This window comes from Symsagittifera roscoffensis, chromosome 3 (assembly GCF_963678635.1).
Source record: "Symsagittifera roscoffensis chromosome 3, txSymRosc1.1, whole genome shotgun sequence".
Lineage (NCBI taxonomy): Eukaryota > Metazoa > Xenacoelomorpha > Acoela > Convolutidae > Symsagittifera > Symsagittifera roscoffensis.
The window spans coordinates 8,314,264-8,332,334 of NC_087064.1; the positions used below are offsets into that span (position 1 = coordinate 8,314,264).

Genomic DNA, 18,071 nt, shown 5'->3' on the forward strand with positions numbered 1-18,071 from the left:
GGATCGTGTGTTCGATCCCCTGCCATGACAATGATAGTGTGTGGGAGGACGAGCTCTCACTTGACCTCTAGCTTCAGGTCTAAGACAACCTGACCAATATCGGCTGCAATAGTGTTAGTACGTGAAAGCTTTGGACGCAAAAGATGGCTTTGAGTCGCAAAAAGAGCTTCGTTCAGTAAAATACCACAGTCTGGAGTGTGTGGAGACAATAGAATTGGACTATCCTCGACAGAACTATAAAGGCTTACTGATAGCTCCTCTGCGGTTCGCAGGAACCATATTATTATTATAATTTGATTCGCTTCAAGGGAAAAAATGATTGGTTAAAATAAATCAGTTAGTGGTCCTGAAGCAGTTCACAGTTTAACATTTTAATTGCTCAAAAACAAAATCATTGTCGGCTTAGTAGTCGCTAGTAAAAAAAAGTATTTTCAAATAATGTTGTTGTTGTTGTGTTTTTTGAATATTTTTTCTGATATTTTTTCGTTTTTTCCAAAATATTTCTTTTTCGATTTATTATTCTTGACTCATTTTATATTCGCTAGCTTGCAATTCTGTGCTTGCGTTAAAACGCAAGTGGTACGAAGCTCCACTTCACTCTGTATTATAATAGTTTTTCAAAATTTCCTTCCGATCGCAAATATTGGAAAAACTCTTTCCAAATTTCATTCCGATCACAAAGTTCGGAAAACGTTTTTTCCCCTACTTTTCCGTCTTGCAATTTTTTCCCGTAATCAAATTTTCTTAGTAAGGTTAATTTTCCTCTTTACATAATTATTGAACTTTGACAACTTCAAGGTTCATAACCATTTTGCCTCTAGGAAAGGCGGTAGCTTTTGTACACTAAGTCTGGGGTCGACTCCCGGCAGGATCTTGTATTTTTTCAGTATGTGTAAAATTGAAAAAAAAATCCGGGAAAAAACGAATCGCAAGATTGAGGTGCAAACTCTACATGTCTAGTGTGGAAAAGAGTCCATGCTTGAGGCAAAAAAAAATTAATGAGTAAAATTCCACTCAGAAGCTGATTTTTTTTTCTTAAATTTTTTCTTTTCTGAGAAGAATTTAATTATCGGACTATTGTTTATCTGCTTACTTTTTGTCAATTAAGTTCAGAAATTATGAAAATTTATTCTGGTTGAAGCAAAGATGGCTGGAAATGAAAGCTTCTTTCCGTTCCTACAAGCTGTTGTTTCGTTCCTGTAATATGTGTATTTGCTCTAGTTTTGTTTAATTGTATATTTTTATTTGGCATAACTTTTGGTTTTTGTATAATTGGCATCACGTTGTTTGTTGGTCAAAATATTAATTGGGTTTAAATAATTTGTCGAATGTGATATCAACTTTCTCACCTTATATTGCGTCACGTAACGGAAAAAATATGGTTTTACTTTTTTTTGCAACCTTTGGAAGGGGGAAATCTTCAATTTGCAAATTTTGAAGCTGAAAAAAATAATGAAAAGACAATTTATCAGGAAAATTTGTCGGCCTAACTGACGCTCAAATTTTTTCTGGATGCATATTTTTGCTATCGATTTGTAATTTCCTCAAATTCAAGATCGGCTGAGAAAAATTTTGTGTTGATATAGTTTTTAATGTATACTTTTTCCGACTTATTGGCATCCGCCTCATTTTCTATATTTGAGTTGTACCGCAACAGGTGCGAAGCTCTGATTCACCTCTTTAACTTATTAAATCGGCTTAATTCTTCAGAAAGGCTTGTTTGAATCATTTGATTTTTCGAAAATGGCTAGTTGCTCTATTAAAGTATATACGTAGCTGTGAAGATCCGCTTTTCCTCTCTGTGAAAGTTTTTGACAGTTGCATTAGATGTTTGAAAATTTATTGTCTAATTGAGCAATTTCGTTCAAGTTTTTTTTTGATGGGTCACAAGTTTCTTAACTTAAATGGAAAATTTATCCTCAAAATTTTTAACACTTTCGAGAAGAAACTGAAAAAGGAAAACTAGTTGTGGAAAATGAAGCAGAATATTTTGATATCAAATTTCAAACTAGTGTTTTGATGATATATACTCATTCGAAGTCTTTTGAGCATAAATTTTCAATTTTTTTCCATAATTTTTGGATTGAACTTTTCTCCACCTAGTTTTTCCTAAATTTGAGGATCATGAGCTTCATAGAAGTTTCTTGGAAGAACCTCATTTTCTTATAATGGTTGTTTTGAATCTCTTACTTTTCCTATTGCTGTTTTCAATTTCCTTTTAAAATCTCAGGATCTGGTAAAATCAGAGGCTATGAATTTGGGACTGAATTAAGTCTGAAGTCTCACAAGGGGAAGCGGATTTAGGGGCAATCAAAGTTTCAATGTGGACATATTGTTTCGATTCTTGGATACGTTGCACTCGGAGAGACTGATCTGCTAGAATAATTTACGATTTGTAAAAACTTCATAATCAATTTGGGTTTTCGGACGTTTTCAATAATCTATCCTAATGGTGCTTTAGTTGTGATTGCCTCTTACAAAGAAGAAGGGGACGGAAAAAATTTAAGAGATTTCATTCGCTTAGGTTAATTACTACTGCCCGACTTATTGTTTTATGAAATTTGAAGTAACATTTAACAGCGCATTGCACCAATTATTTGTAAAAGTACTTTTTAACAGTAATTCCTCAAAAATTCTTGACTTCTGAAGAGCTTAAAAAGAAGAAAAAAAACGACTTTCACTAATTAATTTTGTTTATAGATGACTTTGAAAAAGTCGAAACTTTTTGCTTTTGATTTGTGTAAACCGGTTGATTTTCTGCTAACTACTACATGAAAAGTCGATATACGGTCTCTTTCATGTAAAGCAAACCTGTTTTGGCTGTTAGACCAAACGGTGTAAATCAATTTAAGACACTTTAAACATATAGTTAATTTTAAGATAAACTGGAAGTTGAGCTTCATTTCGAACATTTCCTTCAGTGTTATTCGCAAGATTAACGATCACGCTTCAACGTATTTTCTGTTAAATGATCTTGGTAATTGCTTTATCTGAAACAAGAAAAAGATAGGAAACTTTTTCAAACTTCAAATGACGCAGAATATTTTATGGTTTTGAATCGCTTTTAGTTGTTTCGAGTTGCAATAAAATATGAATTTGTTGGCCCGTATAAAAAATTTCTACCGGATTTAAGGAGAGGGGTAGGGACGCCTTTTTCTCAGAGACTTGACTCCCTTCCGGCCCAAAAGTACTTTTTTGGCTGACCGAACCTAACATTTTCTAAAAGCGCCCTTGACGCCAATTTTTACTAATTTTGAGGAGCGCGCATTTTTATGAATAACCACCCCCCCCCCCCCATCTCGCCCAAATCCGCCCGTAAACAACCAACCCCTCCCTATAATTAAGCAGCAAAGCATCATGCAAAACGCTGAATTTTGATCGGCTAAACAAGAAAGGTTTTGACCAGTAGAATGAGCTCTTTTTAAACTGATTTAGGGGAGATTTTTCACTTGGTCCCAGTTGTTCTTCAGAGATCAAGAGATTCTTCAGAGATTTTGAATATTACTTGTTGCAACAAATTTAGACCGAAGAAAATTCAGATTGCATTATAAAAGGAAAATCACATTTCACTTATAGTTTGTAAAATGTTTATTTAAGATAAATTTTAAAACAATTCCTTTAAAAAGCTAAAAATTAGAAATAATCAACCCCTCCAAAACAGGAAAAACAATCGATTATCTGATTATTTTTGATTTTATATTCACAACTTCTTGTCATTATAGTCCGAAAACTGAACAGTATCGTCTGTTGGTTCAATTATCTGAGATTTTACCGGTTTTGATAGTCCGAAAACTGAACATTATTGTCTGTTGATTCAATTATCTGAGATTTTACCGGTTTTGATAGTCCGAAAACTGAAACATTATCGTCTGTTGATTGAATTATCTTAGATTTTACCGGTTTCGAATTTGTTGATTAAATTATCCTATTTAACCGGTTTGTGTTTTTTTTCTGCTTGTGCTTTACCCATGGAGCAAAAAGAGAACCGCTATCCAAACTGAGCAATAACTATAACTCATAACTGAGTGTTCCCGGGTTGACCTCCATAAACCGAAAATGCTAATCATACAATTTCATACACTTAGTCTATGGAAAAATGCTAGTCATACAAATTTCATGCATTTTTGCGAAATGAGTTTAATCGAATTTTAAAGGTATTTTATAGTTGTTTTGCTATCGAAATTGGTGTCTCTTCATAAAAAAAGGAAAAAAATGGTATGAAAAAAAAATGCTAACCATACAATTTCCATATATGGTTAAGTTGATTGTAATTTGATTTTAATAAAAAGGTGCAACAACCATAGTTGGCTTTGAAAAGCAATTCAACAGTGATTTGATTATGATGGACAGAATATAAACACAACTGAGTGTCAACATTTTTTAAAAATCAATCAAATTTGCAGTCCATTAAATTTTCTATGGGGGGGAGGGGTTTCAGGATTAATATTTTTTGAGCAATGAATATTATTCGAGCAATTAATATTTTTGGATTTCCGTTCGGCGTATAAAACACTTTTTGTTCCGCCGACTTTCGATACGAAAGTAACGGAATATTTGTGCTTGGGTTGGTTTCTTTTTCTTCAGACAGATTTCGACTTTTTAACTAGCGATTTTTGACAGAATTTTTTTTATATCATTCAAAAGGTTTTGTTGTCCTGAGCTTTAATTTGAAAAGATATTTCACCTCTGATCATTTTTCGTAAAGTTGTGAGGGTTTAAAGATTGCCATTTTGACCAATTTGGGACAATTAACGCGCGATATATTTTGCGCTATTAACGCGTAAGCGGAGTTTTAATCCGTCTCAGAAATCGTTCCAAATTGGTTGAACGAAATTTATTTGCCATAATTGTTTGTTACAACGAGCGAAATCTATCCCTTTGTACTTTGTATGGATTGTGGGGGGTTGATTTTCAAAAAAAAATTCAAATTAAAAAAAATTCATTTTATTTTACTTCATTTAATTTTTTTAATGTTATTGCTGCTCCATAAACCTTAAAACGGCAGTCGGAACATTCAGGGCTTCGCCCTGATACGAGCAGTCTTGTTTAAATTTAAAATTGTTTTTTTTTCCGAAGTTTAGTACTAAAACTTTTTCCTGATTATTTAGCTGCTGCCTGGTTTGACAAAAAATGCTTTTCACAGAAAGAGTTTGTATGAAAATAGCAAACTAGCATTTTTCGAATAATGGAACGTTATTACTCGCCTTTTTTCATTAATGATATTTAACAAATAGAAATTTTTCAGTAAATTGAACTGATTGACAAGAGTTTTTCCCGTAGATTGAAAAAATTTTTTGTTTTCGCTTCATATTTTTTTGACAAAAAACGCAAAAACCAAAATTTTTTCAGATGATAGAATCAAAATAATGAACGGCAAAAACATCACAGATTATTTTACGTGTTAAGATATACCTAGTAATTTAACTATTGATTTTCAAACGGTGTTTTTCGAAAAAAAAACAATTTTTTTGTAATGGTTAGGAGGCCTTTTTATTCCCTGTTTTTTGGCAAGGTTTAGTTTTAGATGTTAATTGGAATTTTTTAATTTGTGCGGTTTTTTGTTCCAATCAAAAGAGATCTTGTCCTTCAAAGTTCAATACGAAGAAACCGTTGATTATTATTCCGACTTTCGATACAAAAGTAACGGAATATTTGTGCTCGGGGTGGGTTTTTTTTTCTTCAGACAAATTTTGAATTTTTAACTAGCCATTTTTGGCGGAATTTTAAAATATCATTCGAAAGCTTTTGTTGTCCTGAGCCTAAATTTGAAAAGATATTTTACCTGTGATAATTTTTTGGTTGTTTTGAATCTCTTACTTTTCCTATTGCTGTTTTCAATTTCCTTTTAAAATCTCAGGATCTGGTCAAATCAGAGGCTATGAATTTGGGACTGAATTAAGTCTGAAGTCTCACAAGGGGAAGCGGATTTAGGGGCAATCAAAGTTTCAATGTGGACATGTTGTTTCGATTCTTGGATACGTTGCACTCGGAGAGACTGATCTACTAGAATAATTTACGATTTGTAAAAACTTCATAATCAATTTGGGTTTTCGGAGGTTTTCAATAATCTACCCTAATGGTGCTTCAGTTGTGATTGCTTCTTACAAAGAAAAAGTGGACGGATAAAACTTGAGAGATTTCATTCGCTCAGGTTAATTACTACTGACCGATTTATTGTTTTATGAAATTTGAAGTAACATTTAACAGCGCATTACACCAATTATTTGTAAAAGTACTTTTTAACAGTAATTCCTCAAAAATTCTTGACTTCTGAAGAGCTTAAAAAAAGAAAAAAAAACGACTTTCACTGATTAATTTATTAATTTTGTTTATAGGTGACTTTGAAAAAGTCGAAACTTTTTGCTTTTGATTTGCGTAAACCGGTTGATTTTCTGCTAACTACTACATGAAAAATCGATACACGGTCTCTTTCCTGTTATGCAAACCTGTTTTGGCTGTTAAACCAAACGGTGTAAATCAATTTAAGACACTTTAAACATATAAATAATTTTAAAATAAACTTGAAGTTGAGCTTCATTTCGAACATTTCCTTCAGTGTTATCCGCAAGATTAACGATCACGCTTCAAAATATTTTCTGTTAAATGATCTTGGTAATTGCTTTATCTGAAACAATAAAAAGATAGGAAAGTTATTCAAACTTCAAATGAGGCAGAATATTTTATGGTTTTGAATCGCTTATAGTTGTTTCGAGCTGCAATAAAATATTACTTTGTTGGCCCGTATCAAAAAATTGTCCCGGATTTGGGGAGAGGGGGTTGGGACGCCTTTTTCTCAGAGACTTGACTCCCTTCCGGCCCAAAAGTACTTTTTTGGCTGACCGACCCTAACATTTTCTAAAAGAGCCCTTGACGCCAATTTTTACTAATTTTGAGGAGCGCGCGCCGACATTTCTATGAAAAACAACCCCCCCCCATCTCGCCCAAATCCACCCGTAAACAACCAACCCCTCCCTATAATTAGGCAGCAAAGCATCATGCAAAACGCTGAATTTTGATCGGCTAAACAAGAAAGGTTTTGACCAGTAGAATGAGCTCTTTTTAAACTGATTTAGGGGAGATTTTTCACTTGGTCCCAGTTGTTCTTCAGAGATCAAGAGATTCTTCAGAGATTTTGAATATTACTTGTTGCAACAAATTTAGACCGAAGAAAATTCAGATTGCATTATAAAAGGAAAATCACATTTCACTTATAGTTTGTAAAATGTTTATTTAAGATAAATTTTAAAACAATTCCTTTAAAAAGCTAAAAATTAGAAATAATCAACCCCTCCAAAACAGGAAAAACAATCGATTATCTGATTATTTTTGATTTTATATTCACAACTTCTTGTCATTATAGTCCGAAAACTGAACAGTATCGTCTGTTGGTTCAATTATCTGAGATTTTACCGGTTTTGATAGTCCGAAAACTGAACATTATTGTCTGTTGATTCAATTATCTGAGATTTTACCGGTTTTGATAGTCCGAAAACTGAAACATTATCGTCTGTTGATTGAATTATCTTAGATTTTACCGGTTTCGAATTTGTTGATTAAATTATCCTATTTAACCGGTTTGTGTTTTTTTTCTGCTTGTGCTTTACCCATGGAGCAAAAAGAGAACCGCTATCCAAACTGAGCAATAACTATAACTCATAACTGAGTGTTCCCGGGTTGACCTCCATAAACCGAAAATGCTAATCATACAATTTCATACACTTAGTCTATGGAAAAATGCTAGTCATACAAATTTCATGCATTTTTGCGAAATGAGTTTAATCGAATTTTAAAGGTATTTTATAGTTGTTTTGCTATCGAAATTGGTGTCTCTTCATAAAAAAAGGAAAAAAATGGTATGAAAAAAAAATGCTAACCATACAATTTCCATATATGGTTAGGTTGATTGTAATTTGATTTTAATAAAAAGGTGCAACAACCATAGTTGGCTTTGAAAAGCAATTCAACAGTGATTTGATTATGATGGACAGAATATAAACACAACTGAGTGTCAACATTTTTTAAAAATCAATCAAATTTGCAGTCCACTAAATTTTCTATGGGGGGAGGGGTTTCAGGATTAATATTTTTTGAGCAATGAATATTATTCGAGCAATTAATATTTTTGGATTTCCGTTCGGCGTATAAAACACTTTTTGTTCCGACTTTCGATACGAAAGTAACGGAATATTTGTGCTTGGGTTGGTTTCTTTTTCTTCAGACAGATTTCGACTTTTTAACTAGCGATTTTTGACAGAATTTTTTTTATATCATTCAAAAGGTTTTGTTGTCCTGAGCTTTAATTTGAAAAGATATTTCACCTCTGATCATTTTTCGTAAAGTTGTGAGGGTTTAAAGATTGCCATTTTGACCAATTTGGGACAATTAACGCGCGATATATTTTGCGCTATTAACGCGTAAGCGGAGTTTTAATCCGTCTCAGAAATCGTTCCAAATTGGTTGAACGAAATTTATTTGCCATAATTGTTTGTTACAAGGAGCGAAATCTATCCCTTTGTACTTTGTATGGATTGTGGGGGGTTGATTTTCAAAAAAAAATTCAAATTAAAAAAAATTCATTTTATTTTACTTCATTTAATTTTTTTAATGTTATTGCTGCTCCATAAACCTTAAAACGGCAGTCGGAACATTCAGGGCTTCGCCCTGATACGAGCAGTCTTGTTTAAATTTAAAATTGTTTTTTTTTTCCGAAGTTTAGTACTAAAACTTTTTCCTGATTATTTAGCTGCTGCCGGGTTTGACAAAAAATGCTTTTCACAGAAAGAGTTTGTATGAAAATAGCAAACTAGCATTTTTCGAATAATGGAACGTTATCACTCGCCTTTTTTCATTAATGATATTTAACAAATAGAAATTTTTCAGTAAATTGAACTGATTGACAAGAGTTTTTCCCGTAGATTGAAAAAATTTTTTGTTTTCGCTTCATATTTTTTTGACAAGAAACGCAAAAACCAAAATTTTTTCAGATGATAGAATCAAAATAATGAACGGCAAAAACATCACAGATTATTTTACGTGTTAAGATATACCTAGTAATTTAACTATTGATTTTCAAACGGTGTTTTTCGAAAAAAAAAAAACAATTTTTTTGTAATGGTTAGGAGGCCTTTTTATTCCCTGTTTTTTGGCAAGGTTTAGTTTTAGATGTTAATTGGAATTTTTTAATTTGTGCGGTTTTTTGTTCCAATCAAAAGAGATCTTGTCCTTCAAAGTTCAATACGAAGAAACCGTTGATTATTATTCCGACTTTCGATACAAAAGTAACGGAATATTTGTGCTCGGGGTGGGTTTTTTTTTCTTCAGACAAATTTTGAATTTTTAACTAGCCATTTTTGGCGGAATTTTAAAATATCATTCGAAAGCTTTTGTTGTCCTGAGCCTAAATTTGAAAAGATATTTTACCTGTGATAATTTTTTGGTTGTTTTGAATCTCTTACTTTTCCTATTGCTGTTTTCAATTTCCTTTTAAAATCTCAGGATCTGGTCAAATCAGAGGCTATGAATTTGGGACTGAATTAAGTCTGAAGTCTCACAAGGGGAAGCGGATTTAGGGGCAATCAAAGTTTCAATGTGGACATGTTGTTTCGATTCTTGGATACGTTGCACTCGGAGAGACTGAACTACTAGAATAATTTACGATTTGTAAAAACTTCATAATCAATTTGGGTTTTCGGAGGTTTTCAATAATCTACCCTAATGGTGCTTCAGTTGTGATTGCTTCTTACAAAGAAAAAGTGGACGGATAAAACTTGAGAGATTTCATTCGCTCAGGTTAATTACTACTGACCGATTTATTGTTTTATGAAATTTGAAGTAACATTTAACAGCGCATTACACCAATTATTTGTAAAAGTACTTTTTAACAGTAATTCCTCAAAAATTCTTGACTTCTGAAGAGCTTAAAAAAAGAAAAAAAAACGACTTTCACTGATTAATTTATTAATTTTGTTTATAGGTGACTTTGAAAAAGTCGAAACTTTTTGCTTTTGATTTGCGTAAACCGGTTGATTTTCTGCTAACTACTACATGAAAAATCGATACACGGTCTCTTTCCTGTTATGCAAACCTGTTTTGGCTGTTAAACCAAACGGTGTAAATCAATTTAAGACACTTTAAACATATAAATAATTTTAAAATAAACTTGAAGTTGAGCTTCATTTCGAACATTTCCTTCAGTGTTATCCGCGAGAATAACGATCACGCTTCAAAATATTTTCTGTTAAATGATCTTGGTAATTGCTTTATCTGAAACAATAAAAAGATAGGAAAGTTATTCAAACTTCAAATGAGGCAGAATATTTTATGGTTTTGAATCGCTTATAGTTGTTTCGAGCTGCAATAAAATATTACTTTGTTGGCCCGTATCAAAAAATTGTCCCGGATTTGGGGAGAGGGGGTTGGGACGCCTTTTTCTCAGAGACTTGACTCCCTTCCGGCCCAAAAGTACTTTTTTGGCTGACCGACCCTAACATTTTCTAAAAGAGCCCTTGACGCCAATTTTTACTAATTTTGAGGAGCGCGCGCCGACATTTCTATGAAAAACCACCCCCCCCCCCATCTCGCCCAAATCCACCCGTAAACAACCAACCCCTCCCTATAATTAGGCAGCAAAGCATCATGCAAAACGCTGAATTTTGATCGGCTGAACAAGAAAGGTTTTGACCAGTAGAATTAGCTCTTTTTAAACTGATCTAGGGGAGATTTTTCACTTGGTCCCAGTTGTTCTTCAGCAATAAAAAACTTGATTTAGAATATTACTTGTTGAAACAAGTTTAGACCGAAGAAAATTCATTTTAAAAGGAAAATCACATTTCACTTATAGTTTTTAAAATGTTTATTTAAGATAAGTTTGAAAACAATTCCTTTAAATACCTAAAATTAGAAATAATCAACCCCTCCAAAACGGGAAAAACAATCGATTATCTGATTATTTTTGATTTTTTAATCACAACTTCTTGTCATTATAGTCCAAAAACTGAACATTATTGTCTGTTGATTCAATTATCTGAGATTTTACCGGTTTGGATAGTCCGAAAACTTAAACATTATCGTCTATTGATTGAATTATCTTAGATTTTACCGGTTTCGAATTTGTTGATTAAATTATCCTATTTAACCGGTTTGTGTTTTTTTCTGCTTGTGCTTTACCCATGGAGCAAAAAACAGAACCCCTATCCAAACTGAGCAATAACTATAACTCATAACTGAGTGTTGTTAAGTTGATTGTAATTTGGTTTTAATAAAAAGGTGCAACAACCATAATTGGCTCTGAAAAGCAATTCAACAGTGATTTGATTATGATGGACAGAATATAAACACAACTGAGTGTCAACATTTTTTAAAAATCAATCAAATTTGCAATCCACTAAATTTTCTATGGGGGGAGGGGTTTCAGGATTAATATTTTTTGAACAATGAATATTATTCGAGCAATTAATATTTTTGGATTTCCGTTCGGCGTATAAAACACTTTTTGTTCCGACTTTTGATACGAAAGTAACGGAATATTTGTGCTCGGGTGGGTTTTTTTTTCATCAGACAAATTTCGACTTTTTAACTAGCGATTTTTGACAGAATTTTTTTTAATCATTCAAAAGGTATTGTTGTCCTGAGCTTTAATTTGAAAAGATATTTCACCTCTGATCATTTTTCGTAAAGTTGTGAGGGTTTAAAAATTGCCATTTTGACCAATTTGGGACAATTAACGCGCGATCTATTTTGCGCTATTAATGCGTAAGCGGAGTTTTAATCCGTCTCAGAAATCGTTCCAAATTGGTTGAACGAAATTTATTTGCCATAATTGATTTGTTACAAGGAGCAAAATCTATCCCTTTGTACTTTGTATGGATTGTGGGGGGTTGATTTTCAAAAAAAAATTCAAAAATTGGAATTTTTTAATTTGTGCGGTTTTTTGTTCCAATCAAAAAAAATCTTGTCCTTCAAAGTTCAAAACGAAGAAACCGTTGATTATTGTTCCGACTTTCGATACAAAAGTAACGGAATATTTGTGCTCGGGGTGGGTTTGTTTTTCTTCAGACAAATTTTGAATTTTTAACTAGCCATTTTTGGCGGAATTTTTAAATATCACTCGAAAGCTTTTGTTGTCCTGAGCCTAAACTTGAAAAGATATTTTACCTGTGATAATTTTTTGGTTGTTTTGAATCTCTTACTTTTCCTATTGCTGTTTTCAATTTCCTTTTAAAATCTCAGGATCTGGTCAAATCAGAGGCTATGAATTTGGGACTGAATTAAGTCTGAAGTCTCACAAGGGGAAGCGGATTTAGGGGCAATCAAAGTTTCAATGTGGACATGTTGTTTCGATTCTTGGATACGTTGCACTCGGAGAGACTGATCTACTAGAATAATTTACGATTTGTAAAAACTTCATAATCAATTTGGGTTTTCGGAGGTTTTCAATAATCTACCCTAATGGTGCTTCAGTTGTGATTGCCTCTTACAAAGAAAAAGTGGACGGAAAAAACTTGAGAGATTTCATTCGCTCAGGTTAATTACTACTGACCCATTTATTGTTTTATGAAATTTGAAGTAACATTTAACAGCGCATTACACCAATTATTTGTAAAAGTACTTTTTAACAGTAATTCCTCAAAAATTTTCGACTTCTGAAGAGCTTAAAATCAAGAAAAAAAAACGACTTTCACTGATTAATTTATTAATTTTGTTTACAGGTGACTTTGAAAAAGTCGAAATTTTTTGCTTTTGATTTGCATAAACCGGTTGATTTTCTGCTAACTACTACATGAAAAATCGATACACGGTCTCTTTCCTGTTATGCAAACCTGTTTTGGCTGTTAAACCAAACGGTGTAAATCAATTTAAGACACTTTAAACATATAGTTAATTTTAAGATAAACTTGAAGTTGAGCTTCATTTCGAACATTTCCTTCATTTTTATCCGCAAGATTAACGATCACGCTTCAAAATATTTTCTGTTAAATGATCTTGGTAGTTGCTTTATCTGAAACAAGAAAAAGATAGGAAAGTTTTTCAAACTTCAAATGAGGCAGAATATTTTATGGTTTTGAATCGCTTATAGTTGTTTCGAGCTGCAATAAAATATTACCTGGTTGGCCCGTATAAAAAAAATCTTCCGGAGTTGGGGAGAGGGGGTTGGGACGCCTTTTTCTCAGAGACATGACTCCCTTCCGGCCCAAAAGTACTTTTTTGGCTGACCGACCCTAACATTTTCTAAAAGAGCCCTTGACGCCAATTTTGACTAATTTTGAGGAGCGCGCGCCGACATTTCTATGAAAAACCACCCCCCCATTTCGCCCATATCCGCCCGTAAACAACCAACCCCTCCCTAAAATTAGGCAGCAAAGCATCATGCAAAACGCTGAATTTTGATCGGCTGAACAAGAAAGGTTTTGACCAGTAGAATGAGCTCTTTTTAAACTGATTTAGGGGAGATTTTCCACTTCGTCCCAGTTGATCTTCAGCAATTAAAAACTTGATTTAGAATGTTTCTTGTTGAAACAAATTTAGACCGAAGAAAATTCATTATAAAAGGAAAATCACATTCCACTTATAGTTTGTAAAATGTTTATTTAAGATAAATTTGAAAACAATTCCTTTAAAAAGCTAAAAATTAGAAATAATCAACCCCTCCAAAACAGGAAAAACAATCGATTATCTGATTATTTTTGATTTTTTATTCACAACTTCTTGTCATTATAGTCCGAAAACTGAACATTATCGTCTGTTGATTCAATTATCTGAGATTTTACCGGTTTGGATAGTCCGAAAACTGAAACATTATCGTCTGTTGATTGAATTATCTTAGATTTTACCGGTTTCGAGTTCGTTGATTAAATTATCCTATTTAACCGGTTTGTGTTTTTTTCTGCTTGTGCTTTACCCATGGAGCAAAAAACAGAACCCCTATCCAAACTGAGCAATAACTATAACTCATAACTGAGTGTTGTTAAGTTGATTGTAATTTGGTTTTAATAAAAAGGTGCAACAACCATAATTGGCTCTGAAAAGCAATTCAACTGTGATTTGATTATGATGGACAGAATATAAACACAACTGAGTGTCAACATTTTTTAAAAATCAATCAAATTTGCAATCCACTAAATTTTCTATGGGGGGAGGGGTTTCAGGATTAATATTTTTTGAACAATGAATATTATTCGAGCAATTAATATTTTTGGATTTCCGTTCGGCGTATAAAACACTTTTTGTTCCGACTTTTGATACGAAAGTAACGGAATATTTGTACTCGGGTGGGTTTTTTTTTCATCAGACAAATTTCGACTTTTTAACTAGCGATTTTTGACAGAATTTTTTTTAATCATTCAAAAGGTATTGTTGTCCTGAGCTTTAATTTGAAAAGATATTTCACCTCTGATCATTTTTCGTAAAGTTGTGAGGGTTTAAAAATTGCCATTTTGACCAATTTGGGACAATTAACGCGCGATCTATTTTGCGCTATTAATGCGTAAGCGGAGTTTTAATCCGTCTCAGAAATCGTTCCAAATTGGTTAAAGGAAGCTTATTTGCCATAATTGATTTGTTACTAGTAGCGAAATATATTTTTTTGTACTCTATATGGCGTGTGGTGGGATGATTTTTGCCTAATTTTAGTACTAATACTTTTTCCTGATTATTTAGCTGCTGCCTGGTTTGACAAAAAATGCTTTTCACAGAAAGAGTTTGTCTGAAAATAGCAAACTAGCATTTTTCGAATAATGGAACGTTATCACTCGCCTCTTTTTCATTAAAGGTATTTAACAAATAGAAATTGTTCAAAAAATTGAACTGATTGACAAGATTTTTCCCGTAGATTGAAACATTTTTTTGTTTTCGCTTCAACTTTTTTTGACAAGAAACGCAAAAACCAAAATTTTTTCAGATGATAGAATCAAAATATTGAACGGCAAAAACATCACAGATTATTTTACGTGTTAAGATATATCTAGTAATTTAACTATTGATTTTCAAACGGTGTTTTTCGAAACAAAAAAATTTTGTAATGGTTAGGAGGCCTTTTTATTCCCTGTTTTTTGGCAAGGTTTAGTTTTAGATGTTAATTGGAATTTTTATTTTGTGCGCTTTTTTGTTCCAATCAAAAAAGATCTTGTCCTTCAAAGTTCAATACGAAGAAACCGTTGATTTTTGTTCCGACTTTCGATACGAAAGTAACGGAATATTTGTGCTCGGGTTGGGTTTTTTTTCTTCAGACAAATTTCGACTTTTTAACTAGCCATTTTTGGCGGAATTTTTAAATTTCATTCGAAAGCTTTTGTTGTCTTGAGCCTAAATTGGAAAAGATAATTTACCTGTGATATTTTTTTGTCAAGTTATGGGGGTTTAAAGATTGCCATTTTGGCCAATTTGGGACAATTAACGCGCGATATATTTCGCGCTATTAACGCGTAAGCGGATATTTAATCCGTCTTAGAAATCGTTCCAAATTGGTTGAAAGAAGCTTATTTGCCATATCTGATTTGTTACAAGGAGCGACATCTATTCGTTTGTACATTATATGGGGTGTGAGGAGATGACTTCATAAAAAAATTCAAACTTTAGAAAAAAAAATTTTCATTTTTTTTTTACATTTAATTTTTTTTGTTATTACTGCTCCATAAACTTTAAAAGGCAGTCGGAACATTCAGGGCTTTGCCCTGATACGAGCAGTCTTGCTAGGTTTTGTAGTGACTTTTAACAGAATTGGATGTTGAGCATTTTGCTTGTATGGAGGTTAACCGTGGAGTGCGTTTTCTCCATATTAAAACGGTATAACTTCAAGTTATTTCGTTTTATCTGAATATTGTTTTCTTTTTTCTCAACCCACTAAATGTCTGTTCGACATAAAATAAGTTTTTAAAAGTTCAGATTGAATGACGCAACCTAAAATGATTTGTCTATAGTGAATTCAACCACATCTTTATACACGAACATTGATCCGTAACTTAAGAAAGTCAGTCGCAGCCTAGTATATCTGTTTCTATTGATTTACTGATATTTTCGATGTGGCTTACAATTGAAGTTAAAACTGTTGCTTTTGGCCGCGCCCAACTACAAGCCCTTGAAAAATTAGGTCTTTTTCAACAAAATTAACACAACCATTGCTTCAACGTGTTAATATTGGCAAATTTTTGTAATACACGTTACACCACATACCAGCGGCAATAACTTGCCAGACAAGGAAGAATAAAAACACTTCCTAGGGTTTTTCTGTTGTTTATAGTAATGCTTGCAATTCGGTTTAGAGCAAAACTATATATTTGTGGGGTTCGGTCTGGCGCCAAACTATTTTTCAAAAATTTAATTCTGGCAGGCAAAAGGCTATCAATGCCGGGGTTGTGCAACTCACCTAATTAAGTCCAGTTTTGCATAACCGCGTCACTTAGCTGGCTAAATAAGACTTGACATGTACTCGCCTACGCAGTGCGACCAAACAATTTTTCGTTTTTGTGCGCACGCACTTGCTACTTCCTATGGTTGAACTAATCCTCAGAACTCAAAAATACTTGTCACATTTGGTGTTCATGTAAGCATTTAATAAGGCTTATTAGTTTGCTTTTTTATGAATCATTAGTGAGAGTGGTGAACCGTCGAGTACCTTTATCATTAATTTGGCAGTTTCCACCAAAGTTGATTAAAATGCGTGCTTGCAGACTTTTACCGGAAGTTTTCATAAACTACCGTTCATTGGGTAGATTGTTTTTCCATTTTAGGTCTCTGTGTACTAAGTTGTACGGAGTTTGCTGATTTTACAATTCAATGCAGCCATAGGTTCGTTCTCGGTACTAAGAAAAATCGTTTCACAAACCGACCAGTTGACTGATGGAGTTTCGCTGCATGCAATGATCCTCTCAATGCACACACTAATTACCATCTTAATGGGGTAGGTATGGATTTGAAATCAGCCAATTTCATCCTTATGCGAGATCAGAGAAACCTCATCGTTTTTCCGAACTCTTGTTGACTGGTTTAAAAAAAATGGGCCAATATAGTCATCTCTGCAGTACCGACACCAGATTTTCTGTATCCTAGATGCTCCAGAGGGAGATCTGTTATCATGGGGTACTCTGCAAGGAAGTCGTTTAAGTTCGTTTTACGAAGAAATGGTTTTAGTTTCTAAAAAATGATTTGAGGTTAAATAGCATCGCGAATATAATCGAAGCAAAGATTTTGAAATTTGAATTGATTATCACAATTGCAAACGATCAACAAGATCAATACGAACATCTAATAGCCACGAATGCATGGTTCTGAAAATGGTTTCAACAGAACCCTTATTGCGACCGTGCAAGTTTTTTTAGGTCTCCTAAATTGGGCAATACACCGCTTTTCGATTCGACTTCCTAACGGTTTTACTCGTGTGGGGCAATTTCATTTCCATGGGAAAGAACTGATTTGGCGGAGCTGAATAAGTTTTGACTAGTTTGCTTCCAACTCCGTTGTGTCAATTATAAATCTATCAGAAGTACGGAGAAACTTGTGCCTCGTTATGAATACAGAAAAAAAAAAAGCTTCCGCCAGCAGGAGCTTTGGTAACGAATTGAGCTTTTCCCAGTTTCTGACAGGTTCACCGACTTCTGTTTCTGAATTGCTTATTTGTAGGGAGACTCCAAATACATCAGCGTTTCAGTTTTTGGGGATGTGTCGTACTTAAAACAAGTAAGCTTGGCCTTAAAGATCAGAACTTAACTTGGCCTATATCCCAACGGGTTGTTGGCGACGCTTTCCAAGACATATCTAGTACTACGACAGTTAGATTTTCAGAGTAAGAAGTGTTATTTTTGCTTTCGATACTTTCACTACCACATTATGGGATTTTTTGTTAAGTTCATTTCTATTACATGCAGAGCAATTTGATTTTCATAGCAGTTTAATAAGTCCAAACTTTTGCAGCTCATTTTTCTGACTCAGTTATCCTGGGTGATAAATTTTACATGGTCCCATCGAAACTTCAAAAAATGTTTTTTTTTTACCAGACTGGCACTGGAGGCAAGCCTAGTGTAAAAATTCTCTTCAATGATTTAATAGCCAATTATTTCACTTACGAGATCAATTGGCTT

General features: G+C 33.4%; 1 protein-coding gene across 1 annotated transcript in view; it reads right to left on the reverse strand.

Moving 5' to 3' along the window:
• LOC134842711 (uncharacterized) overlaps positions 1 to 16,553 on the reverse strand; it is a 203,817-nt gene extending 187,264 nt beyond the window's left edge. The window contains exon 1 of the mRNA XM_063859170.1: positions 16,544 to 16,553. The gene's annotated coding sequence lies outside the window, so the exon portion shown is untranslated. The remainder of the gene's footprint in view (positions 1 to 16,543) is intronic.
• Between the last annotated feature and the right edge of the window lie 1,518 nt (positions 16,554 to 18,071).